The 26,316-nt window shown below is 40.5% G+C and overlaps 1 protein-coding gene across 18 annotated transcripts in view; it reads left to right on the forward strand.

Moving 5' to 3' along the window:
• Nucleotides 1-26,316, forward strand: part of atp2b2 (ATPase plasma membrane Ca2+ transporting 2) — an 873,878-nt gene that overhangs the window by 515,417 nt on the left and 332,145 nt on the right. The gene's annotated exons all lie outside the window — the stretch shown is intronic.

Raw genomic sequence — 26,316 nt, forward strand, 5'->3', positions numbered from 1 at the left:
TCCCTTTGAATCATCAGTAAGTTTAGCAATCCTTAATTGGTCATTTAAATAGTAGAAGTTGAGGTTGTAGCACTGACTCATTGCTGCTTATTACATCATGTCAATAATAGAAATCTAATTGTGCCTACTTCCTGTTTCTCTATTCACACCAATTACTTCCATGCTATAACCTTTTATTTTCAGCAAAAAGTAACATTTGATGCATCACTTTATCGAATGCCTTCTGGAAATCTAAGCATTCATTGGTTCCCTTTATCCACACTGAGTGTTACTTCTTCAAAGAACTCAAAACAAATGGTCTAATGTGACTTCCTTTCCTTAAGACAGTGTTGACTTTGCATAGGCACCTTAAGTTTTTTCTAAATAACTTGCTATAATCTCTTTAATAATGGATTATAACATTTCTGTAATAACTAATAATAAGCAAAATGGCTGAAGGTTTCCCGCTTTTTGCCACCGCCCACCCCGCCCCCCCCCCCCCAAATTAAGGAATAACATTTGCTATTTTCCAGTCTAATAAAATCTTCATTAAATCTGATTGTTCTGGAAATTAGAGCAAATGTGTTTCACTGGCTACCTCTTTAAGATCCTAGGTCAAAGGCCTGAAGGCTTCTCAGCTCACAGCTCAAACAATTTGCTCAGTACCATTTCCTGATGAACGTCATTTTCCTGAGTTCTTCCTTTTTTTTTTATCTAATTCCTGCTTTTGCAGCTATTTCTGGGATGTTATTGCTATCTTCTTCAATAGTGACAATTGATGCAAAATACCTGCTTAATTCACTTTATTTGTTATTATTAATTCCCCAGACTCACTTTTTATTGGATTATTGCTCACTTTACTAAATTGCTTTTCAAGATATGTATCCAAACAATTACTATCTGGTATTTGTGGCATGCTTTACCTTTCACTTCCATTATTTCTTCATTCCTGTTTTGTCTATCATGTCACTATGCTTAGGGGGCCTGTACAGCATTTACTTGATAAATTGCTTCCAATTTCTAGTTTCTTGAGCACGTCATCCTTATCTATTGCTCAAAGATTATCATTAAATGAGAGCATCTATCTTTTTCCAATCTTCCTGCACTTCCTAAATGCTATGCGTCCTTTTAATATTAAGCTCCCAATTTCAGTTATCCTCCAACCGGATCATATTCTTCCTTGCTGAGTTATTCCTGGATTTGTCCTTTCTTATCCTTGTTGTTTGCAGTATTTATTGAATGTGTACCTTTCTCAAAGATTCAAAATATTCAAAATTCAAAGCACATTTATTAATAAAATATGTACACAGCTTACAACTCTGAGATTTCTCTTCCCACAGACAGCTATGAAACAGAGAAGACCAGTTAAAGAGAAACATCAACCCCACCCCCCGCCACATGGAAAAAAAACCCAAATCGCGCAAATGGCAAAAAAAAGAGTGAAAAACACGCAATACAGAAATGCAAGATCAAAAGACTTCAGGCACATTCAGTTCATTTCAATCTGGTGCTGTGTCATTCGTTATCTGCAGGTCACCCCGATCAAAAACACCCAAAGTAGCAACAAAAGAAAAGGGGTGACCTGAAACCAGAAATATATCATAAGTACAGAACCCAATACACAAACAGCATTGACTAAGCCTTACCGAGCCCCAAGACTCCAGCTCAATCCTCTGGCAGCATCGAGCAAGAGAGAGAAAGAGAGAGACTGTCTCATGCAGACACCTTCCTCCAGCAGAAGCAAGTGAGAGGCTGGTAGATGATGCCGAACACCCACTGCCCCCTTTTGCTCTCACCTCAACAATTTCCATCTTCCACAACACTTATTTCTTGCTTTGTCTCAATTCTTTGATTATACATTAACAACCTTGGTTCCTTGTCCCCACTATTTTGTTTAAAATCCTCTTTGTTTCCCCATTTTATGACTTGCTGGAAAACTGGTCCCACCTTAATTCAATCATGTATCTCCCATTCTCCTCAGTACTGAAGCCAGTAACTTGTGTAGCGGAATCCACTTTTATTACAGTAGTTTTCAATCCATGAGATCATTTATCAGTTGTTATTTTGCCTGTGAGAAGATGGTGACGATGAATAACATCTTGTGGTTTTATTACATCTCTTGTGTTGCATTAGGTCTTAGATTGGTTTGCTCTGCCATTTTGGGGGACAACTGCAGTACTGTGCAAAGGTGAGGCACATATGTACAGCTAGACCGCCGAAGACTTTTGCACAGTATTGCGTTTGTCAACATGGAGCGGAGAGAGAGTTGGAAATCTGATGGGAGCAAAGGGTGCTGGGAATGGCGGGAGTGGAGGTGGTAGAAAAGGGATGCCAGGGGCACTGGGTGGCATTGGTGCAGACACGTCCAATCCTGAGCCAATAAGCAAGGAGTGATTTTATTCCAAACAATCGATCATTACAGACTGTCTCTGTGCTTTTTGCACCCTCCCTTCTCTGTTCCTCTTATCCCAATCCTGATTCCCTTCTTTCTGCCCCCTTCCTACTTTCAGTCCGCAATAAAAGCCCATATCAGAATATCAGAATCAAGTTTATCATCACTCACAGAAGTCATCTCACACACACACACCCATTCAAATCAAACAACACCAGTCTTAATCTTAATGAAAAATTGAAAATTGCATCATGTCCTGGTCATTTCTTTTAAGGACTGTTACAAGACAATTGTTAATTTCTCCTTTCTTTTGGATCTAAAATAATCTGCTCTTGGTCAGTCCCTCAACACACTAATCCAAAGATTAATTCCAAGAATTTATCTTCTCTGTTAGCACCAACTTGATTTATCCAGTCTCTATATAGGTTAAAGCCCCATTATTACTCAATAAACCCTGTTGTCTGCACCTTTATACAGTTAATTTAAATGCTTAAGCAATTTGCAGCACTGTTTGCTATTCCTGCTGCTGCTAATCTGCATCCTTGCTGATTATAATTCTATGCTATGACCCACTGAGCCAAGGTGAGTTTCCCTTGTTCGTTTGTCCTTCTCCACTTATCTCCCTCCGGGCACTTGCCTCTAGTGTACTGATGCCATCCTTCATTATATGTCCTTCCCATTTCTATTTCCTTTTTACCTGGCCTTCCTCAGTATGAAATGCCCTGAAATATAGAGTGACATGTTGGAGGAACTCAGCAGGTCAGACAGCATCTATGGAGTTGGATAAACAGTCAACGTTTTTGGTCAAGAGGACCCTTCATCCGGACCGGAAAGGAAGGGGGAAGAAGCCATAATAAAAAATAGGGTGTAGGGGAGGTGAACAGACTTGAGGGAGACGGGCGAACGCAAGTAGTTTGGGGAGGGTAGATTAAGTTAGAAGCTGGGAGATGATAGGTGGAAACCTATGTTGACTCAATAAAAATGTATTTCCTTTTCCTGAGCGAGATTGTTTATTAGAACAATTGGATAATTTTGTGATTACAGTTCATGACTAAATATAATGAATGAATTTAAGTTTTCCAGCTGTCATGATGGAATTTCAGCTCTTCTCTCTGGATCAATAATCCAGAATTCTAGCTGCCTGACTAATGATTTGCCTATTACATTACTGCACGGCATCTGCCGTTTTATGTCCTTGATTAGCATAGTCCCTTCATGGTCTCTCTTGGTCTCAAGCAGAAAGCTTGCTCTTAAGGGAAACAGCCTGCTAACTGAAGAATTCTTGCTCTTTGAGCTGGATAAGTTTTAGTCATCCTAAAAATATCTCTTGCCTGAAACGTGTGGAGCAGATTACTAGGATCGCTAACAATTTAAATGTGATTCCCTCACAATCTGACTCAATCTACATTAAAGTAATTCTATTCCAGTAGTCATTATCGTCCTGTCTTCGGTGCATTAAAAAACTGGAAAGACCACCCAGTTGTTATTAGTGTTCAGTAAAACAACCCATTTCACTTCAGTCTGGGTTATTAGATTGTCGCGAGATTCAAATACCTTCACCTCTTGTCCTGTTTTCTGCAAAAAGTCAAAAAGTGTCGAGGTGATTTTGACTTAATTTTTGGAGTAATCATTTGTTTGTTAAGTGCTGTGTCGTATGACATGGGTGATTGTGGTCTTTCCATGACCACGATTGTTCTTGGCAATTTTTTCTGCTGAAGTGGTTTGCCATTGCCACCTTCTGGGCAGTGTCTTCACAAAACTGGCGGCCCCAGCCATTTTTAATACTCTTCGGGGAATGTCTGCCTTGTGATTTGCACCAGCTGCCCATCCAAACACCCACCACCTGCTCCTATCGCTTCACTTGACCCTGATCAGGGAGCTAAGCAGGTGCTCTACGTGGCCCAGAGGTGACCTGAAGGCTAGCGGATGGAAGGAGCACCTTACACTTCCATTAGTAGAGACATATCTCCGCCCCACCAACCAGACAGAGTAGCAAAATTGGGATAATCTGAAATCGTATTTTAGAATCTGTAAAACTGTGTTTTACATAAGATTATTGTATGAAGATTTATCTGCTTCAACCAGTTCAGAAGGGGAAGGCATTTGTATTTCAGCAGTCTTGTTTATTGCCTTAGGACGTCCCAAAACAATTCACAACTAATGAAATAATTTACAAATGTAGCAATATTTTAATATCCAATTTTGCAGACGATTCCTGTGAAACCAGAAGAAGTAAAAGAAAATGATGAGATATCTATTTTAAAACTTAGAATCATAGAATTGCTGCTGCACATTTAGCAGTCCAGTCTTAGCTGAAGGACTCCTTTCCATTTGAAAGTTCAAAGTAAATTTGTTGTTAAAGTACATATATATCATTGTGTGTGACCCTGAGATTTGTTTTCTTGCAGTTCTGTTCAATAAATTAATAACAGAATAATAGGCATAATATAATCAGTGAAAGACTGCACCAGCTTGGGCATTCAACCAGTGTGCAAAAACAATAAACTGTGCATATACAAAAATACTAATAAAAATAATAATAATAAATAGAATCAGAATCAGGATTAACATCACCAGCATATGTCATGAAATTTGTTAACTTTGCAGCAGTAGTACAATGCAATGCATATTAATAGATAAAAAAGCAGTTAATGATGGTTTAATTTTGCATTGTATATATATATATATATGTTTTTGTACTACACACACACACACACACACACACACACACATATATATATATTGCAAAATTAAAAATAAAAAAGTAAGCAATAAATGTTGAGAACATGAGATGGAGAGCCCTTGAAAGTGAGTCCATAGGTTGTGGGATCATTTCAATGATGGGGCAAATGAAGCTGAGTCAATTTATCCCCTTTGGTTCAAGAACTTGATGGTTGAGGGTAATAACTGTTTCTGAACCTGCTGGTGAGAGTCGTAAGGCTACTGTACATTCTTCCTGATGGCAGCAGTGAGGAAAGAGCATGACTAGGTAGTGGGGATCCCTGCTGATGGAAGCTGCTTTCCTGCAACAACACTTCATGTAGGTGCACTCATTGGAGGGGAGTACTTTACCCATATCTTCCATAGCTCTGCAAGTTATTCATTCTAACTGGCCTCTCGAACTTCATTTTGAATGATTCTGCTCCCATAACCTTGAAGATACTGAATTCCATTGCAATTCTATAACTACTCCAAGTGACCAGGGTTTTCTTTGCACCCTGCAAAACAATAACCTAATGTCCCCAGACCTTCATCCATTTTGCTTAGGCCAAATAGAGAGGAACTCCTCTTTGATCATATACACTTCTACAAAATTTCCTCTTAATTGTCTTTGTTTCACTATGAACAGGCCTGGTTATTCCAGTTTAACTTCACAGCTGAAATCTCTCATCCCTGGAACCTTTCTGGTAATCTTTTAGGCAACTTCTCTAGAACTTCTGCATTTACTCCTCTGTGGTCTTCGCTGTTTCTTCATAATCAGAATCTGGTTTAATATCACCAGCATTGTTTGCGAAATTTGTGAACTTTGCAGCAGCAGTAGGACAACGCAATACATAATAACAGAGGAAAAAAGCTGAATTTCTGTGAGTGAGTGTGTGTGTGTGTGTGTGTGTGTGTGTGTGTGTGTGTGTGTGTGTGTGTGTGTGTGTGTGTGTGTATAGTTAAATAATGCAAAAGAAAAATAAATTAAAGAAGTGGTGAGGTACTGTTCATGGGTTCAATGTCCATTCAAAAATTGATGGCAGAGGTGAATTTTTGAGTGTGTGCCTTCAGGCTTCTGTACCTCCTTGATGGTAGCAATGAGAAGAGGGCATGACCTGCTTGACGGGGGTCCTAGTGGATGGATGCTGAGGCACAGCTTTATGGTGGTGAATCTGTGGAATTCTCTGCCCAATGAAGCATTAGAGGCTACCTCAGTGAGTATACAGTATTTAAGACAAGGTTGGATAGTAAGGGAATTAAGGGTTATCGGATAAGGCAGTTAGGTGGAGATGAGTCTATGGCCAGATCAGCAGTGATCTTATTTAATGGCTCAATGGGCCCAATGGCCTACTACCTATTTATTTGCTGTCAGAGGTGGCTACCCAACATGACTTTTCATTAAATTTCATCTTTTACTTGTTTGCCCATTCAGCCAGCCACTCAATGCATTATTCGAGTGGATTACCATATTCCTGCGTCTGAGGTGTAGCAATTGTTTCAGATAATATCTGTCTGTCAGTTGTGACATACTGTACATTCAGATGTGATTAGAGTCTTGTTTTACCGTCTCACAGGAAAGAGCACCACTGACAAAGCTGCAAATTTTCAGTTTCACGCCAGGTTGTGTGTTCATCCGCTGACTTTGGATCTCAGCCACAATCTCTGACTCCATGGCAATAGTATTATGATGAGACCCTGCATGTTATTTTCAAAGTTCAGTGTAAATTTTTTATCAAAGTATGTATATGTCGCCCTGAGATTCATTTTCCTGCAGGCATTCACTGTAGAACAATGGGATACAATAGGATCAATGAAAAGCTACACTCAAACTAAAACTGACCATGCACAAAAGAAGACAAATTGCAAATGCAAAAAGAACAAATAATAATAAATAAATGAATAATACTGAGAACATGAGCAATAGAGTCTTTGGAAGTGGTTCAGTGTTGAGGTGAGGGAAGTTATCCATACGGTTCAGGGGCTATGATTGAAGGACAATCACTGTCCCTGAACATGGTCGTGTAGGACATAAGGCTCCTGTACCCCTTTCCTGATGGCAGCAGTGAGAAGAGAGCATGGCCTGGATGGTGAATGTTCTAGATGATGGAGCTGCTTGTGGATGTGCTTAGTGCTGGGGAGGGCGTTTCCTGAGGTGGACTAGACTGTATCCACCATTTTTTATAGGCTTTTCCGTACTTGGGCTTTGGCCAGACCAAGTTGATGGCATTTTGACTGTCACCATAAGTAAGTAATGTATTGGAAGAAGGATTTTTTTTGTCCCTACAAGCTTGGAAAGTTTAGATGACAACTTTTACGAACAAGCATTGTTCTTGGGGATTAAATTCATAGTAAAATAGTTGAAATGTAATATCACTGTATCAATGAATGAACAGAGACATCTTAGATTTCTTGTCCACAGAGCACTGAAGGTAGCATGATAGGTAAATAAGATGATTAAGTAAGATATACTCATGAGAAATTCTACAGATGCTGGAAATCCAAGGCAACACATATAAAATGCTGGAGGAGATCAGCAGTTCTGACAACATCTATAGAAAAGAATAAGTGGTCAAAATTTCGGGCCGAGAGTCTTCTTCATGTCCTTTCCAGTAGTGAAGAAGGGCCTCAGCCTGAAACATCGACTGTTTATCCATTTTCACAGATGCTGATGAAGTCAAATGCTTGCTTTTATTCACCAAGGCTCAGATTATAAAAGAGGGCAGCAATGCTAAGTCTATATAAAATATGAATTGAGCCGTAGTTGTACTGATTAAAAGCTCAGCTGCCACATTACAGGGGTGTGATTGTCCCTGAAAGGACTTAAACAAGCCTTCTAACCAGCTTGCCCTGGCCGAGCAGTGGAACTGAGGAGAGAGTTAATTGACCTGTATTAAAAAAAGGCCTAGCTTCCTTCCCAAACAAACAAATGAATCCAGCATGTAGCATACAGACACCAAATTACTCCCTCAACGCCAGAAGAGCTTGTCATATTTACCCATTGTAAGTGAAGAGCATTGCAGGGGTATTGCTGAGAACTGGCATTGTTTAAATGACTCTACTTTGGCTGGCATGCACACACTGATCATAATGTTCATTCCCAAGCAAGCTATTTTGCAAGTTTTATTCAAACTAATGCCAATCTCTGGATTTTTCCCAGAGCCATGCAAATATTCCCCCAGTTGGAAAGTTATCATAAAATTTGCCTTCATTTGTGCATTTTTATATTATTTTTAATTAGAGATGCAGCATGGTAACAGGCTGGTCCAGCCCAATGAACTCGCACATCCCAATTACACCCATTTGACGAATTAACCGACTAAACCTTGCGTCTTTGGAATGTAGGAGGAAACTAGAGCACCCGGAGGAAACACCCGCTATCACTGGGACAATGAATAAACTCTTACAGTCAGCAGAGAGAATTGAAAGCACATTGTTAGCATGATATGGAGAGCCAAGCTGACTCAGCGTGCACTCATGTGCTCTGGCGCTGTAATAGCGTTATGCCAACGTGCCAACATCAGAGCAACTTAGAAAAGCTTTTCTTGTCCTCCTCCTCAAGTTGTTCAGTATACCTGCATTTTCTGTTTATTGACCCTCCTGTCATTGGAAATAACTTCTCACAATTTGGAACTTATCTATTACACCTCCTCTTGACCAGTTCTGCTTTAAGAACAACCTCAGTTTCTCCAAACTGTGTGCTATTAAGTTAAATATTTGGTAACTAGATGTCAGGATAAGATTAGTTCAAGAAGATTACAATGTAGATGAACAGTAGTTGTTCAGATAACAAAAACCATGGCAGTAAATAATCACACTCCAGATGCACTTCTAATTCCTTTAAGGTTGGCCTACACACATTAATTGAAATACGTTTCTGCTTGAAAAGGACATAATGTTCTGAAGTTATGCCAATATCTTAATCAGCTATTTTTCATAACACTAAATTTTTGTTTCTCTAACTGGAATTAAAGATATAATCTGCAATCTATTTGACTTGAGTATTATTATGACCTTTTGCCCCTTTCCCAAAACAATATTAAACATTAAAAATGAAGAGAAACTATGACACATATGCTCTTAATCCAGTTGAAAATAACAAAACAACATACGATAGGGGTCCTGGCCCCTATCAACAGTTTATTCGTTTCCACAGGTGCTGCCTGACCTGCTGAGTTCCTCCAGCATTTTGTGTGTGCCGCTTATGATCAGTATTTGCTTTGAACATTTACTTTGAATTCAATAAGTGAGCTTAAAGTAAGAGAAATGTGTACAATATATATCCCGGATTTCTTTATCTTCGTAAACATCCACGAAAACAGCGGAGTGCCCCAAAGTGTGAATGACAGAGCTACAAAAGCTCCCCCCCAACTCCCCCCTCCCACGCACAAGCAGCAGCAAGACAATTATGTCCCCCCATCAGCAAAAAAGCGTCAGCGCTCCCACCGAGCACTCAAGCGAGCAGCTAAGCACCAATAAAGACTCAGACTTGCAGTAACCCAAAGACTACTCGTTCACCCCATAATTCGACATACCACAGGCTCTCTCTCTCCTTAATGTGAAAAAGAGGTGTCCCCGTTTCACAGCGGGAGGGGAGACATAACAAAGAGCTCGCAGATTTATGATGTTACAAGTCTGTTGTGTCACTTTTTCCAAGCTCTGCGCCCAGAGCTCAAGTCTCTGGACACACAGCCCACGGCAGCTAACCCGCGGCTCCCGAAGTTCTGTGTTCTCCGACGACGCCTCAATTAGGGGCACCAGCCTTGAATCAGCCTGTCTACAGAGCCACAAAGATTCGGTACCCTCAAGGCATGCTAGTCTTCCAGGCTGCATCCTTGGGATATCAAAATGCGGCCAGACATAAGGTCGTGATAGCGGGTCCCAGTCCTGTAAAGAACCAAAGTATGAGTTTAACTCCAGGTCAGGGTCTTCAAAAGAACCTTGAAAAGGAAAAAAATAGAGAAATATCAAAAATCAAAAAAAAGACATGACCCACCCAACCAACACACTCTTTGTCCCTCTTCCCTTTGGGAGAAGGTTCAGGAGCATGAAGATACATACGGCCAGATTTGGGAACAGCTTCTTTACAACTGTGATAAGACTGCTGAAAGGATCCTGACCCGGATCTGGGCCGTACCTTCCAAGTATCCGGACCTGACATGCACTACCTTACTTTCCCTTTTCTATTTTCTAATCATGATTTATAATTTAAATTTTTATTATATTTAATTTGATTTGTATTTCAGGGAGCACGAAGCGCAGAATCAAATATCGCTGTGATGATTGTAAGCTCTAGTACCAATTGTTTGATGACAATAAAATAAGTAAGTAAAATAGAAATGGAGCTGTTTCCAAAGATGCAAGCAAAGGAGTTGCCGTTTAGCATAATCATCACTTTGCTCCACCTTTCCACACGCATTCAGAGTCCGAATCAGGTTTAATATCACCAGTATATGTTGTGAAATTTGCAGCAGCAGTACAATGCAGTCACTCCCCCCCCCCCTCCATACCAGACAATGATGCAGCCAGTCAGAATGCTCTCCTCAGTACACCTATGAAATTTGCAAACAGTTTTGGTGACGTACCAAATCTCCTCAAACTCCTAATGAAATATAGAGTTAGTCACCATCAGCTCTGTGCTAATGGATACCCACAGTAAAGGAAATACTTAATAATTAAATGATCTGATGCATTTTCTGTATTGGGTGGCCACTTACGTGGATCTCCTCAATCATAATATGTGATGTTGCAGACTCAATTATAGACCAAGAGAGTGAATAGTGTAACGTCAGCTTGGCAGTATATATTATAGTAGCAATGTCGTTTAATCGTAAGTGTAGTTTTCATATTTAGGAGTGATTTGCTTTAAATTGCAAAGAAAATATATGTATGTATTTATTTATTAATATACAGTGCAGAATTGACCCTTCTAACTGTTTGAGCTATGCCACCAGGCAATTCCCTGATTTTAACCCTAGCCCCTAATCATGGGACAATGACCAATTAACCTACCAACTGGTATGTCTTTAGACTATAGTGGGAAAGCCATAGCACCCAAAAGAAAACCAAGAAGTCACAGGAAGAACTCCTCACATGCAGCGGCAGGGATTGAACCTGGGTCACTCATGCTATAAAGCATTATGCTAACCGCTGTGCTGCTGCGCTGCTCAATAATGTTTTCGCAAACCCTGCTTACACTTTAGTGTTCATATTGTAGGCTGATTCGGTAAAAAGAATAGAACTGATCTTAAGGAGTGGTGGGGGGGCGTTGGCGTGGTGAGCGGTATTGTTTGTGTCAGCAAGTGCTTTAGCTTTCAGTTTCAGTAATGTCAAAAGTAAGCAATGCATTTTGAGATCTGTTGATGGCATTTTGAAGCTAATTTATGCAATTGCTTTCTGTAATTTTGATACATAATTGAAGATTGTTAATTGGTGCTCTTTAATAGGGTATGATTTGTTCATTGGTAGAAAATGAAATGTCCTTCTATTGATATGCCAGACAGTCACTATTTAACACTATACCATAATTAAGAGTTGCCAGTGCTCAGTGTGCTGAGTGGTTTTTTTCCCTACTTGCCAATTAAAATACAATTCAGTGTGTGATACTGCAGCTTGCAATGTGCAGCTCTCAGGAAAACTGCATTCTGCAATCATTCAATTGCTGCATTTTTCCTCTGTCATTTACAGTATTCCTCACTGCCCTTGAAAAGATGGTGGTAAGTTTTCATCTTTCTGGTGAAGATATTCCCAACATACTGTTGGGTTGGGAGTTCCAGGAGTCAGACTGCCGAATGAGATAGCAGTCGTTTGGTAGTACAGATGCTGGGACGGTAGCATAGTGGTTAGCACAACGCTTTACAGTGCCAGCAACCAGGGTTCAATTCCTGCGGCTGCCTCTATGGAGTGCTTATATTGTCCCCACGATTGTGTGCGTTTCCTTCAGTTGCTCTGGTTTGCTCCCACAGTCCAAAGACGTACTGGTTGGAAAGTGGTCATTGTAAATTGTCCCGTGATTAGGCTAGGGTCACATCAGTGGATGGCTGGGTGGCGCGACTCAAAGGAGCTACTCCATGCTGTATCTCAATAAATAAACACTGTTGGAGGAACTCAGCAGATCAATCAGCATCGATCCTTCTGCCTCCACAGTTGCTGCTCGGCTGCTCACTCCCTCTAGCTGGCTGTTCTTTGCTTCAGGTCATGGTGTTCCTCTGTATCTGCTGCCCTTTTACTTGGTGTTGGAGGTTGTGCTTTCTTTTCCCCCTTCAATACCATTATTGTTTGTTCTCCCCGAAGATGTAATGGTGTGATTCTATCACCTCAAATCAGGAAATTTGGTAAGCAATTACAATTACGGTAAACTATTAATGTCCAGTTAAACAAATGCCACATTTTTTAAATGCATCAGAACATCTTGAATTCTGGTTAGCTCTTGCGACGGAGGTGTAATTTGGAGACCAAAGATAAAGCAGGAAATGTCAGTTGTTCCTTCTCTCTGTGCTACAGGTTAATCTTTGCAGTACATTTTTTGACTGGTGCAGTTATTAACATATCACTATGATCAGTGCAAGCATTGTAAAAGGCAAGCAGGCTAAAAGTGTACTTCTGATGTTCGTAAATTTTCTACTTGCCAACCCTGAGGCCTTGGCTGGTAATTAAAGCCGTGACTAGCAAGGCATCTCATAATTGCAATTCAAGTCTCTTGATTTAGACAAATCGAATGCCAAATTGTTCATATTATGGAAATTTCACTCATTAACAGTTGCTTGTTTTGCCAACGAGCCGCATTATCGGTGCTTATCATTTAAAAATGCCTTTTCGTTGCAGACAATAAATAGATCAAACAAAATCTTAAAATCTTCTATTGCCCAGGATTAAGTTAACTAACAATGACTCATCCAAGAATGACCATGTAATATGATTAAGAATTTGAACAACACACAAAATGCTGGAGGAACTCAGCAAGTCAGGCAGCATCTACAGAAGAAATTGAACAGATGACATTTTGAGCTGTGACACTTTACCAGATCTAGGCTGATGAAGGGTCTGAGCCTGAAATGGCAACTGTTCATTTCCTTCTATAGGTGCTGTATGATTTGCTGAGTCCCTCCAGCATTTTGTGTGTCACTTGAGATTTCCAGCGCCTGCAGAATCTTGTGTCATGGTTAAGGATCTGTGGCTTTTGTAATATGGTTGCAAATAAAATTTGTGTGATGCAAGGTGCAATGAAACATAGACATGATAGGTAGGTGGTGTTTTCTTTGAGACAATAGTAATTGAATATGGTTGCCACCTTCCCTTTGAAGAAGTTTGATGTCCGACAAAGATGGCCTAGAGTTGTAAAAAATCATGTATCCACTCAAGGAATGAAAGCTTTAAGGAAAGTAAAAAGTCAATTTTTATATATAAATGTAGTGAGAAATAGTTTTCAAGACTGTTTTGGAAATTGTGTATATTTGCTTTCTGGGAGCTTGTTTTTTTAAATTCTAAAAATTCTATTAATAATCTAATTTTGAAAGGATGGGAATGTCTTTTGAGGAGTATGAGAAGGAAACGAGCTTGCCTTTATCTGCAGCATGCAGTGTTAGACAGAGGTTCTTTGAAGGTCATTTAGGAAAAATACAGCAGATGTACATAGAAGAATTGGTTGTGTTTTGAAAGTGCTAAAGAAGGAAGTGATTTGACATTCAAAGGAGCTTTTTAGGATACGTCAATCAGGAACTGCAAGGGAAATATTTTTTTTTCTGGATAGGTTAATGTACCTTGTTTTGTGTAGTGTGTAAAATTAGAAAACATTAATCCTGCAGTACATTGGAACATTTATCTTCTCCCAAGGGATGTGTTAGTATATGCAGCTACTATGCCAGCAACAGCCAGCCTAGTTCTGCTTCCAGGTTAGTTTGTGATACAATTAGCGTAATTCTTAGTTGCTGCCTTTAATGACCTCTTTCATTTTAATGATTATTATGCCTGTAAGTTAAATCGTGAGTAAATGAACAGAGCAACACAGTGATTGTATGACGCACTGTATGACACATTTTCCCATAACATTCAGCAGACATACAAACACATAAGCAAAGACACTGTATGGTGGAAATCTGAAATAAAGGCTGGCAATTCTGGAAAAGAACATCAGTTCAGGTACTCCCTTTGAGGCGATGACCTAATTTATCTTGCAGCTTGAAAGTTATTTCTCCTTCTCTAGAGATCTGCACTATTTTCTTGGGGAAACTGGTACGTGTGGATAGCCAGCTATTGTACCTCGTGCCATGTAATTATCAGGAAAATTGAACAGGGTGACTGATCAATTTCTGCCATATATCTTCCCTGACGACAGTGAAAATGGTTCCTGCACCCTCTGAATCTCAATATCATTTTGAAACATTTCATATCTGAAGAATTAAAAACTATGCCTGTTGTTCCGCACCCAATGATGACAAATCAATCTTTATGACAATAAAGTGCTGTGACATTCAAAACTGATTTATTTGTCGCAGGAGGAACCTTGATCCATTTTGCTTCTGCAGTCTCTTTGGAAAAACATAGTCAATTAGTCAAGAGAACTGAGATTACAATCAGATCAGCTATTATCTTTAAGGACAGAGAAAATTTGAGGTGCTGAATGGCCTATCTCACTCCTAATTCATGTGTTTCTACTGTTAGACTTTCTCTACTGTAGGGCCATTTTCCTCCTCTTGCTGTATATATTTAGTTTTCTCTGAAATATAGTTTTGAATCCCTCTTTCAGTTTTTGTGCTTTCCCTTAAAACTGTCCTAAGAGGAATCATTCTGGTTTTCCCGTTATCTCTATGTAATTGATCTTTGCATTAAATCTCTGCAGCCTGTCCCAGGCTCTGACAAACATCAAAATGTGGAGTTAGAACTGGCCATGGTGCTGAAGCTCAGGAATGACCAACTTAAAATTTCAGTGCAATTGTTCCTCAAAGCAACTATTGTTGTGGAAGTGAAAATTCGCTTCACCTCAGGTCTTTTTCAACACTTTTCAAAATGAATTGACTTTCTTTGGGAAACGCTTAACCTTTGGTGGAATTTTGTTTCCCTTTTATTTCACTGTTATTAAACTTCCTCTGATGATATTAATGTTAGTAAAACACAAAATTTGTTTATGGTGAGAATTTCAACCCACTGGTCTGAAAAATTGCATTTCTCATTTTCTTTCATTTTGGAAGGACAAACCAGAAGGCTGAGTACAGGGTTAACGGTCAGTTACTTAAGAGTGTGGATCCATACATCCCTCAAGGTTGCTGCACAGGTCGATAGGATAGTTAAGAAGGGCTATGGGATGCTGGGCTTCATTAAGAGGGGGACTGAGTTCAAGTGTAGAGAGGTCATGTTGAAACTCTACAAATCTCTGGTGAGACCACACTTAGAGTATTGTGTTCAGTTCTGGTCACCTCATTATCGGAAGGATGTGGAAACTATGGAGAGGGTGCAGAGGAGATTTACCAGGATGTTGCCTGGATTGGAGAACAAGTCATATGAAGCAAGGTTAGCAGAATTGGGACTTTTCTCTTTGGAGCGTAGAAGGATGAGAGGGGACTTGATAGAGGTCTACAGGATTATGAAAGGCATAGATAGGATGGATAGCCAGTACCTGTTTCCCAGGGCACCAATAGCAAACACCAGAGGGCATATGTACGAAGTTAAGAAAGGGAAGTTTAAGGGAGACTTCAGGGGTAAGTTTTTTACACAGAGGGTTGTGAGTGCCTGGAATGACTTGCCAGGGATGGTGATTGAAGCTAAAACATTAGGGGTATTTCAGAACCTCTTGGACAGGCACATGGATGAAAGAAAAATAGAGGGTTACGGGGTAGTGTGGGTTTAGTACTTTTTTTGAAGGAATATATGAGTCGGCACAACATTGAAGTCTGAAGGGCCTGCACTGTGCTGTAGCATTCTAATTCCAAATCTAATTCTAATTCTAATTCAGAACTTGAACTCAATCAACCTCCAATTTTCCCTAGAACGCATTTTTTTTAAGGACATGAAATCGAGCTGTGTTTTTGTTTTGTTCTTTAATGAGATTAGAGAACTTTGTGACCCGAAATTAAACCTCGCTCATTCGGCTCAATAACTTTGGTCCTTGTTGGTCAAGGTCATGATTCCCTGCAGCTCTGTTCCCTCAGGATCTTCCCTGGCTGCTGCTATGGTTGATCTCTGCAACATCTCAGAATCAGAATCTGGTGTAGGTGATGATTCCCTTTGGAGCTGCACACAAAGTGTCACCACACCTTGTCTTAGCCATCTAGCAGTTTGCCGATCACTGCTGTGTTAGGGAGGACACACAATTTCCACATTCGAGAAGATAAAACACCATCGACCTTTCCTTCAGCCATAGGAATAGGCAGATTGGCATACCTTTATTGAAGACTTCCCCAAAGTGGAGTGCTGCCAGGACTGTACATACTTTAGCTGGCCCGTCAAAGGTGACTTGATTTCACACTGGTTTGGGGGTTCTGGTGCAGCCAAACTAGAAACCAGGTACTTGCACAGAAGCGATGGGGCTGTCTGATGTGACAAGTTGGTGGGTAGATGGCTTCCTTTGTTGCTGACACAAGAGCCCCCAGTTTTCTCGCTACATGACATTGAGATTCTCACCACAATCCTGGATAGTCCTCCTCCACTTTCAATTATTATTGGCTGATAAATTGTTGTATTTCCTCAAACAGGCTTTGAACACATCTTTGAATCTTTCCCTGTCTTCCTGGTAATGCTTTCCCATAAGAGACCTTGGAAAAGAGTTTCTGTTTTGTAGGCCTGGTGTTAGGTAAATTGAGATAAAGGGCATTTGAAAATCAAGACCTTAGACATTCCCATTTTCTTAAAGAACCTGGAACATTACATACCGATCTGGTCTATGTACTTAGGTATGTGTTAGTAATACAGGGAATGCAAAAAAAGGGTTTACTAGATTCATTCTGTGAAGGTGAGATTGTCTTATGAGGAGATATTAAATAGGTGGGCTTTTATTTTCTTGCATTTCTGAGAAAGGGTGGGGATCTTGTATGCCAAGATTCAGCTCTTACTGAAGGGCATTTCAAGCGTGAAGTGCTGGACAGCTGCCTCTTCCTTCAGTTTCTTAAGTTTGTATGAAACCTTCCAATCTACCTCCCAACATACTGTAGCTAGCATGAATAGAGCATTGGCCGATTGAAAAGAGGCAAAGAGTGAGAATAAAGGAAGTCTTTTTGGATAGGCTGCCAGCAACTAGTGGTGTTCCGCAGGGATCGATGCTGGGACCCCTTTTCTTTTTAACATTGTATGTCAGTGGTTTGGATGATGGAACTGATGCTTCGTGGCCAAGTTTGCAGATGATACAAAGATAGGTGGAGGTGGCAGGTAGTGTTGAAGAAAGCAGAAGACTGCAGAGGGCTTAAACAGATTAGGAGAATGGGCAAAGAAGTGGCAGATGCAATACAGTGCCAGGAAGGGTATGGTCATACACTTTGGTAGAATGAATAAAAGCACAGTGAGAAAATACGAAAATCTGAGGTGCAAAGGGACTTGGCAGTCCTCGTGCAGGATTCCCTGAAGGTTAGTTTGCAGGTTGAGTCAGTGGTGAAGAAAGCATATGCAATGTTAGCGTTCTTTTTGAAAGGACTACAACATAAAGGAAGGATGTAATGCTGAGGCTTTATAAGGCACTGATGAGGCCTTGTGTGGAGTATTGGGCTACTCATCTAAGAAAGGATGTACTGACATTGGAGCTGGTTCAGAGGAAGTTCACGAGAATGATTCCGGGAATGAAAGGTTTATCATATGAGGAGAGATTGATGGCTCTGGAAGTGAGATGAATGAGTGATCTCATTGAAACCTATTGAATGTTGAAAAGCCTAGTTTGAGTGGATGTGAAGAGGATGTTTCCTGTGGTGGAGGAGTCCAGGACCATATGGCACAGCCTCAGAATAGAGGGAAGTCTACTTAGAACGTAGAGGAGGAAGAATTTCTTTAGCTAAAGGGTAGCGAATCTGTGGAATTTGCTGCCGCAGACTTTTATAAGGCCAGGTCATTGGGTGTACTTAAGGCAGAGGTTAATAGATTCTTGTTTAGTGGAAGTGTGAAAGGTTATGGGAGAAGGCAGGAGAATGGGCTTGAGAGGAGAATGGATCAGCTATGATGAAATGTCAAATAGAATCAGAGATCTGAATCAGGTTTAATATCACTGGCATATGTTGTGAACTTTGTTATGTGGCAAGAGTACATTGCAAAACATAAAAGCTGTAAATTACAGTAACTGTTTATATAGTTTTTAATTAAAAAGTTAAATTAAATATGTGGTGCAAAAAGAGAAAAAAAAGTAGTGATGTAGTGTTCCTATGCCTCCTCCCTGATGGTAGCGATGAGAAGAGGGCATGTCCTGGGTGATGGGTGTCTGTAAGTATATGTTAGTAATAGTAGTCCACAGAAGTCCGCATTTTTTGAGACATCACTCCATGAAGATGTCCTGGACGTTGGGGAGGCCTGTGCCCATGATGGAGCTGACTGAGTTTTCAACATTTGCAGCTTATTTTGATTCTGTACAGTGCCCCCGGCCCCCAGACGGAACAGTGATGCAGCCAGTTAGAATACACTCCAAGATATTCCTGCAGAAATTTGCGAGTGTTTTCGGTGACATACCAAATCTCCACAAACACCTAATGAAATATAGCCGCTGTTGTGCTTTCTTTGTAACTGCATCAGTATGCTGGGCCCAGGTTAGATGCTCAGAGATGACGACACCCAGGACTCCTTGGCCAAATGTCCTAGTTCTGTTCCTATGTCTTATGATCTGCAGAATATTTGATTCTATGATGCACTCCCACCCTCACCTGCCATCATTGCAGCATTTAATAACCACATTCTCCCATGTCTGGAGGAGTATTACCATGATGTATGCCAAAAGAGCACAGTTGCTGAGCTAAATGCTGATTATCGTGGGAACCTGCAACTCGTATATAGGGATGCCAGTTTTAACCACTGCATTTCAGAGGCTCATCCATACCTTGCTGAGCCTATCTGAAGAACTTGATCTCTGTGCAACCTTTGCACGCAACATTGGAATAGCTCACATTGTTTTAGCACCATTCAAAGTTAGCAATGTTTAAAATCCTGCTTATTCGCTCACTCATTCATTCATTCTGGTACAACGTGCAACAGGCCCTTCCGCCCTTTCAGCCACTCTGCCCAGCAATCCCTCAGTTTAATCCTGGCCTAATCACAGGACCATTCACAATGACCAATTAATCTACCAACTAGTATGTTTTCGTACTGTGGGAGGAAACCGGAACGCCTGGTGGAACTCACATAGTCACGGAGAGAACGTTCATACTCTTTACAGGTTGTGGCAGGAGTTCAACAAGGGTCACTAGTACTGTAAGGAGTTATGCTAACCACAACACTACTGTGCCGTCCCATGTGTGTAAAGCCAAGCAAGTATTCCTTTTTAACAGTCTGGTCAATTACAACAATACAAATAATTCATAACAACGAGGCTGCCTTTGTGGTTTGAGAGAAGGGTGTACGGGAATTTTTGTTATACACGCACAGCAATTAATTAGGCTGGATTTTGCCATTATTTGAGATTTTGGCATCCAACATCTGTTGGGCTGTCTATTAAATTTCATTACATTGAAGGCAGCAAACTAGAGAGCATAAACACTAAATTTAAACCTAAGATAACTTGTAGAGACTGTAGATTGGGACTAATGAATGGAACTGAACTAGGAGATGGAATATCATGGGCAAATCTTAAATTTTAATTTTTATTTAAAACTTTGTTACTTAAAAACTAATGAAATAATTAACTGAGGGAATTAGAGCTTGTTAAGAAGCATATCTGCAGAGGCTGGAAATCTGAGCAACACACTTAAAATGCTGGTGGATCTCAGCAGGCCAGGCAGCATCTATGGAAAAAAGTACGGTGGACATTTCGGGCTGAGCCCCTTCTTCAGGACTGTAGAGAACAAGCTGAGAGGTAGATTTAAAAAGTGGGGGGAGGAGCGAGTGAACCACCAGGTGATAGGTGAAACCTGGAGGGAGAGGGATGAAGTAAAGAGCTGAGAAGTAGATTGGTGAAAGGCAGAAGGCCATGGGAGAAAGAAAAAGTGGGAAGGAGCACCAGAGGAAGGCGATGGGCTTACAAGGAGATGAAGTGAGAGAAGGAAAAGGGGATGGGAAATGGAGGAGGGGGTGGGGTTGGGGGGCACTACCAGAAGTTTGAGAAATTGATGTTCATGCCATCAGGTGGGAGGCTATCCAAACAGGAACGAGGTTGGATAGGGCTGAGCACTGTACGGAGAAGGCAAGGCCCAGGCAGAGGAGAATCAATTTTGATACTCAGACAACTGGCCCAAGTGGAAGGTTGGATCGCTCTGGGCGCCAAGCTGATTTGAAGAGCTTGAGGGCAGCTTTGAGATGGCAATGAAATCTGGGCCTGGAGCGAGTTACTAAATGGCGTGGTCTCAGTCCCAAGCCCTTTGCAGCAGCGGTACCTGGGTCCTAATGCAAAATACAATGTGCTGTTTAGACAATTTAAATGCCAGCCCAGATAGGAGGTGAGAGCTGATTTCACCTGCTTTCCACGATCTTCACTCTCTCCAGGGCACTGGAGCTTTTCGCTGTCCCATTGTTTCATCAATTTAAACGCCAGCCCATACAGTGATGTAATTTGACATGGAATTCATTGCATATAAGTTCCACTTTGGAAATGAGCCATTTTTATACTGTACATTTGGATGTATCAAGTTTGCAGTAATTCTTCTCAATTCTTCATGTTGTCTGTCTTTGATGAATAAGCCTTTGTTACGTTTATTCATGATTCTGGGTTCCATATCCAGCTTCCTTTTCAAATGCCTCTTTGCAGAGACGTCCACGAAACAGGAGATTGCAAAGAATGAATGAAAGTAATATCAGAACCCCGAAGGCACCCCATCCCCCTCACGTGCACAAGCAGCAGCAAAAGCATTGGCTCACCCACACGCACCGGCAGAATCATCACTCCCCCCACCATGTAAGCAATAGCAAAAGTCCCCAAAGGTAGCTTGATCTAGAGCCCATCAAAAAACTATAGTCCATCCCATCAGTTTGGTATCTCAGACCGGGTCTCTCTCCCCGGTGATAAGTATTCAGGTTTCTTGATTGCAAGCAGTACAAATTGGTCAGTGCAACTTAGAAATGAAATGGACAGATCACTAACTGGAGTGACTAATTTACTGCATCTTTGAAGATTTAAAACATAAACTGAAGTCTATAATGAGTTATAACTAACAAGCAAAGAACAATGGGACTTTTTTTTCTCAAGAGCAAATGATATTTGAAAAAAGAACTGACAGTGCTATTTAGGTACTTTGCAAAGAATAAATTGGAAATTTAAGTTAGGAAGTGGTAAAAGTAAAGGATAGAAAGCTAAAATAATTTGGAAATCTTTCTACTGCCCACAACAGTGCTGGCAGTTAGGGGAGCAGTGAAGGTCCTCCATCTCTGGCAGTTTTTAGGGCTTCCATAATCATGTTGGTAGCTCTGTTTTCACTTCTATCAGTCACACAAGTCCCAGGTGAAGACTCAGGAATACTGTCAGACACAGATGTAGGAGGATTTTCCATTTCTGTTTCCATAACAATTTTGTTTTACCAGTCAGGGTCATTAGCCCTGAGCTGAACCCCTGAACCTGGAGGATTGGTGGACCACACTAAGGTTGGCCTCTATTCTTTGACCTGTTTGGCATGGGTGACCCTACCAAGAGCCAAAGCATAAAGCCCTGATTCCAGCAGACATGGCTCTCAGGATCATTGAGGCATACAAGCCTGCAAATCACGCCGAGGTTGTGGTCCACTTGAAGGAATTTAGGAAATGGGACAGTTATAAATGATTAGGTCTTTTTTATAAAACAAAAAAAAAGCACAGCTCATTTCCCAAATAACCTCCTTCCGTGTTATAATCTATAATGTTGTGATTATTTTTAACGGTCCTCCTTACTGCTCTTTGCAGGCAGGTTATCTCCTGCTTAAAATTTACCTCCATAACAAATCTTCACAGACTTCATGTCCAGCAACACACTATACCAAGCCACTCAAGCAGAGATTTGGTTAGAATTGAAAAATGTCATTGCTCCATGCCTGTTAAATAGAACAAAGTGTGGTAGAGGAAGTGTGATAAATGGAAGTTTTAAAAAAAAGAGATAAAAATGAATGATAGGTAAATATTTTAGCTTCTGATGAATACAGCCTTCCCAACGTAATAACCTGTCTTATTGATAAACACAAGAGAATCTGCTGACGCTAGAAGCTCAGAGCAATAGGCACAAGATATTGGAGGAATTCGGTAGGAGCTCCCTCATTAACAATGTATTTTCACCCAAAGAAATGTCATTTGCTGGGTTTTTTTGTAATAGAGACCAAAGTGTGGAGATATCCCAGGAGATCATAGCTTATGAGATGTTCAAGCCAACTCATCTGGTACCAACAATAACTCCAAAGTCCCTCAGATCATGCTTCTTCCCTAATTTGATGTTTGGTCGAAACAACAACTGAACCTCTTGACTGTGACTGCATGCTTTTAGGCATTGACTTGCTTCCATGTGACTGGCTGATGAGATATTTGCATTTATGAGCAGATATGCAGGTGTATCAAAAAAATGTCCAATGAGTGTACTTTGTACTTTGTTGATTTGAATGCCTGAACTGTACAGATGAATTATTTGATTATTTATTTATTTTACTATTTATTGAGATTCAGCGTGGAACAGGCCTTTCTGGTACTTTGAGCTGTACTGCCCAGCAGACCCCCAGTTTAATCCTAGCCTAATCACAGGACAATTTACAATGACTAATAAATCTACCACTGATACGCCTTTGGATATGCATCCAAAGGAAATTCATGCGTTCATGGGGAGAATGTACAAACTCCTTACAGACAGTGATGGGAATTGAACCCAGGTCGCTGTTACTGTAAAGTGTTGTGCTAACCGCCATGTTACCGATCGCCCCAAACTAAATTAAATTCAACCACACCATTTTAACAAAGTTGGATGTTGAATCCATACAGTTATTATTTTATTATAGCCAGGTTGTGACTAAGCACTATTCACATCAAAGAAGAAACTCTCCTGTAAAGATGCTGTTTTTTCAATGGCATTGCTTGGATGGTCAACAAAGACCATCACCCTATTGGTCACTATTCTCTGAGCCCTAGAAACATAGCTGTAGTGACCTGCTGCCTCTGCATCTGGATCAGCAGGGGCAAATACGCTGAGCTTGTTCTTCTGCTTCTTATCGTGTCCACATAGCCCAGCCAGAACTGGACATGTTTTTGCACCTTGTTGTTGAATTCAGCAAGATCTGCAACAGTACGGGATTCGTCTGGAGATGGGCATTGCAGGAGATGTTGCATAGTTTGTGGCTCAGTTCCACATTCACAAGTTGTCGGACTGGTTGTGTATCCCCATTTGCTTAGTGACACCTTTGAACAACATTAAACCAGTCCTAGGTCTGTTAAGGGACTTCCAGGTTGCCCAGTTGCCATTGGCTCCTAGGGGAAGGCTTTCATCCAGTGGAATTTCCATCATTGGGGGTTGTTTGAGACTGGCGAGCTGGTCTTTCCCCAAGGCGATGCGGGCTTCAGATGGGGTTGATTGTAATGGAACAGCTCTCTTCATGAAGCTCCTCCTTGACTTTAGGCGGCTGGGTGTTTGTGTATGACCATGTAGAGGGTGCCTCTCATCTGATGTTTGATGGCGTTGTTCTTCCTTGCTGGCTACCGTTCTTCATATATCAGGGGAGCGATACCCGCCAGGATATATAGACTGTTGGTGTTTGTTGGTTTTAAACAGCCTATGATAAGTCGACAGCTTGCATTCAGAACGGCATCCATCTTCTTAGCATGAGTAGATCTTCCCCATGCAGGGCAGGCGTATTCGGCAGCGGAATAGCAAAGAGCAAGTGCACTGGCTCACAATGTTTTCGGGTTTGCTGCACATTTTGTGTTTGTGAGCTTATTCAGAATGTTATTTCCTGTGCTCTCTTTTGCCTTTGTCTCATTGATATGGTTCTTGAAAGTGAGGCATCCGTCAAGCGTGACTCCTAAGTAGACAGGGTGCTCGCAATGTGTCAGTGTGGCTCCACACCAGGTTACTTTAAGCTGTCGTTTGGCTTCAGTGTTCCTGAGGTAGAATGCACAAACTTATGTCTTTGAAGGGTTTTCGTGGAGGTGGTTTTCTTCATCGTAGGATGTTAGTCCCTCAAAGGCCTCAGAAAGTGTTTTCTCCAAGGTGTTAAAATCAGTGCTTTGGGCAGTGATGCCAAAGGTAGAAGCATTCACGCCGCGGCCCTATTTCAGCCAACTCTACCACCACCACGCGCAGCAAGCAATGTTTTTCTGCTGCAAGGACATCTGTGTGTCATTGAGTGGGCAGGAATAGACACTGTCAGCTTTCCTTTGCAACTTGGATGAATCTACCTGCAATTGTGAGCTATGCTGTTGTAAGCATTTTTTTTTGCTGTGACAGCTCCATTTTAGTAGCCTTCAAAAAGGTGGCCCAAGATTTGTCCTTGTGCTTAAAATTTTTTAAGGAAATGAATAAATAGTCTTTTAATCCTCATGGCAAAGAAGTTGTCGCCCTCCTTGTGGCAATGTTATTATCTATTTAGCTTAACATAACTTCTTCATCTTCTCCATTGAAATTTTCCCACAAATAGCTGCCTGTGTATCTGGACTCCCTGCAGACATCAACTTGGATATGAAGTTCAAAGCATTCTGGTTTTTACCCCCCATTGTTACTTTCCCATCTCCGAGTTCCACTTTCCTTGAAAGCCTGTGAGACAACCTCTGAAAAGCTAATTACTGTTGAAATACTGGGAAACAAGCTAACACTGCAATTTTCAAAAAATGCTTTCATCCAGAAATTCGGTTAATAAATTCAGACATTAAGAAATTAGAGATGTAATTATGACCAATGTGATTGATTGTCATGTTATAGCCACATCTGATGGAGTATTATAGATAGAGCATGTGCTCATTTATAGATATATATTTTTAAAGCTACATTTTAATGCCTTCTACTTAAAATTCAGAATTCACCAGTTTTCATTTAAGGTCCTAATTCTAACTCTTTTCTGATATATTTCAGTGGTATATTTCAATAGCATTCAAATATGCTCCTGATATTGTTTCTGGTGGACTTTTTAAAAAAAATATGTGCTCAAGTGAACCTCCTTAATCACCAAAAATTAAACTTGACCGGTGAGATCTTTTTCAGTATTCTGGCACTAGCTACAATGGAGAAAGTGAAGTGATCTTGGCAGTCCTGTCAGCTTCTCATGACTCATAAGAAATGGGTATTATATGGTGCATTATATTAGAGGGAAAAATATTTGGGTTCAAAACTATTCAATGACTGAGATTGCTATTGGATATTACATGAGACAAAATCTCTAATCTCAATTATGAAAGGGTAGGTTTACTGGGTAAACAAATACACAGTACATTGCATTCTTTTGTAGACATCTGCAGGCTTGTTCACATATCCTCTTAACAGACGTTGATCTCATGCATTAATGTATAATTTCCTGTGAACCACCTGATACAGCCTCCGTCTCATTATCTGCAACTGATGTCATCTCCATTACTTTCCAATGGCTCCTTGGTAACTTGGAATACTGACAGATACCTGTGTTAGGCTGTGCAATGCACCATTTGATTGGTCCCCTTGATTTTTGTGCAAATACTGCTTTTCCACAGCTGAATGGTATAATTAAAGCTGATGTTTTTAAAATGAAAATCCAGAATCACGTGCCTGCTAATAGTGATTTTAATCTTGGCAACATAACCTGATCAGACTTTATCGTATAATAAAAACATTTATCAAATTAACTTTTCTATAGTTTCTTCTGAATGTTATAAAATACACCTGAATACATATTCATTCATCACACCTTAAATTTCAGTAATTGACAATTAATTGTCAGTGAAATTGGATCACATTGTCCAATTATGGATCAACGGTGCCCTTTATCACTCTCTAGAAAGTAATAGCTTACACATAAAACTGTTTTGTTTAGGGTTTTTCAAGAATATAATGCATCAAGAAGAAGAAAATGTAGCCTACTCTTTGTTTGGAAAAAGATTTTCCCTCTGCATCACATCCCAAATCTTTTGTTCAGTAGCTGAGATAGCCTTTTATTTAATAATTCTACAATCTGGCTAAAGGATATACTTTCCATCTGTAACACACCTCTTTTAAAAAAGTAGACAGT

The sequence above is a fragment of the Hypanus sabinus genome, chromosome 19 (assembly GCF_030144855.1).
Source record: "Hypanus sabinus isolate sHypSab1 chromosome 19, sHypSab1.hap1, whole genome shotgun sequence".
NCBI lineage: Eukaryota > Metazoa > Chordata > Chondrichthyes > Myliobatiformes > Dasyatidae > Hypanus > Hypanus sabinus.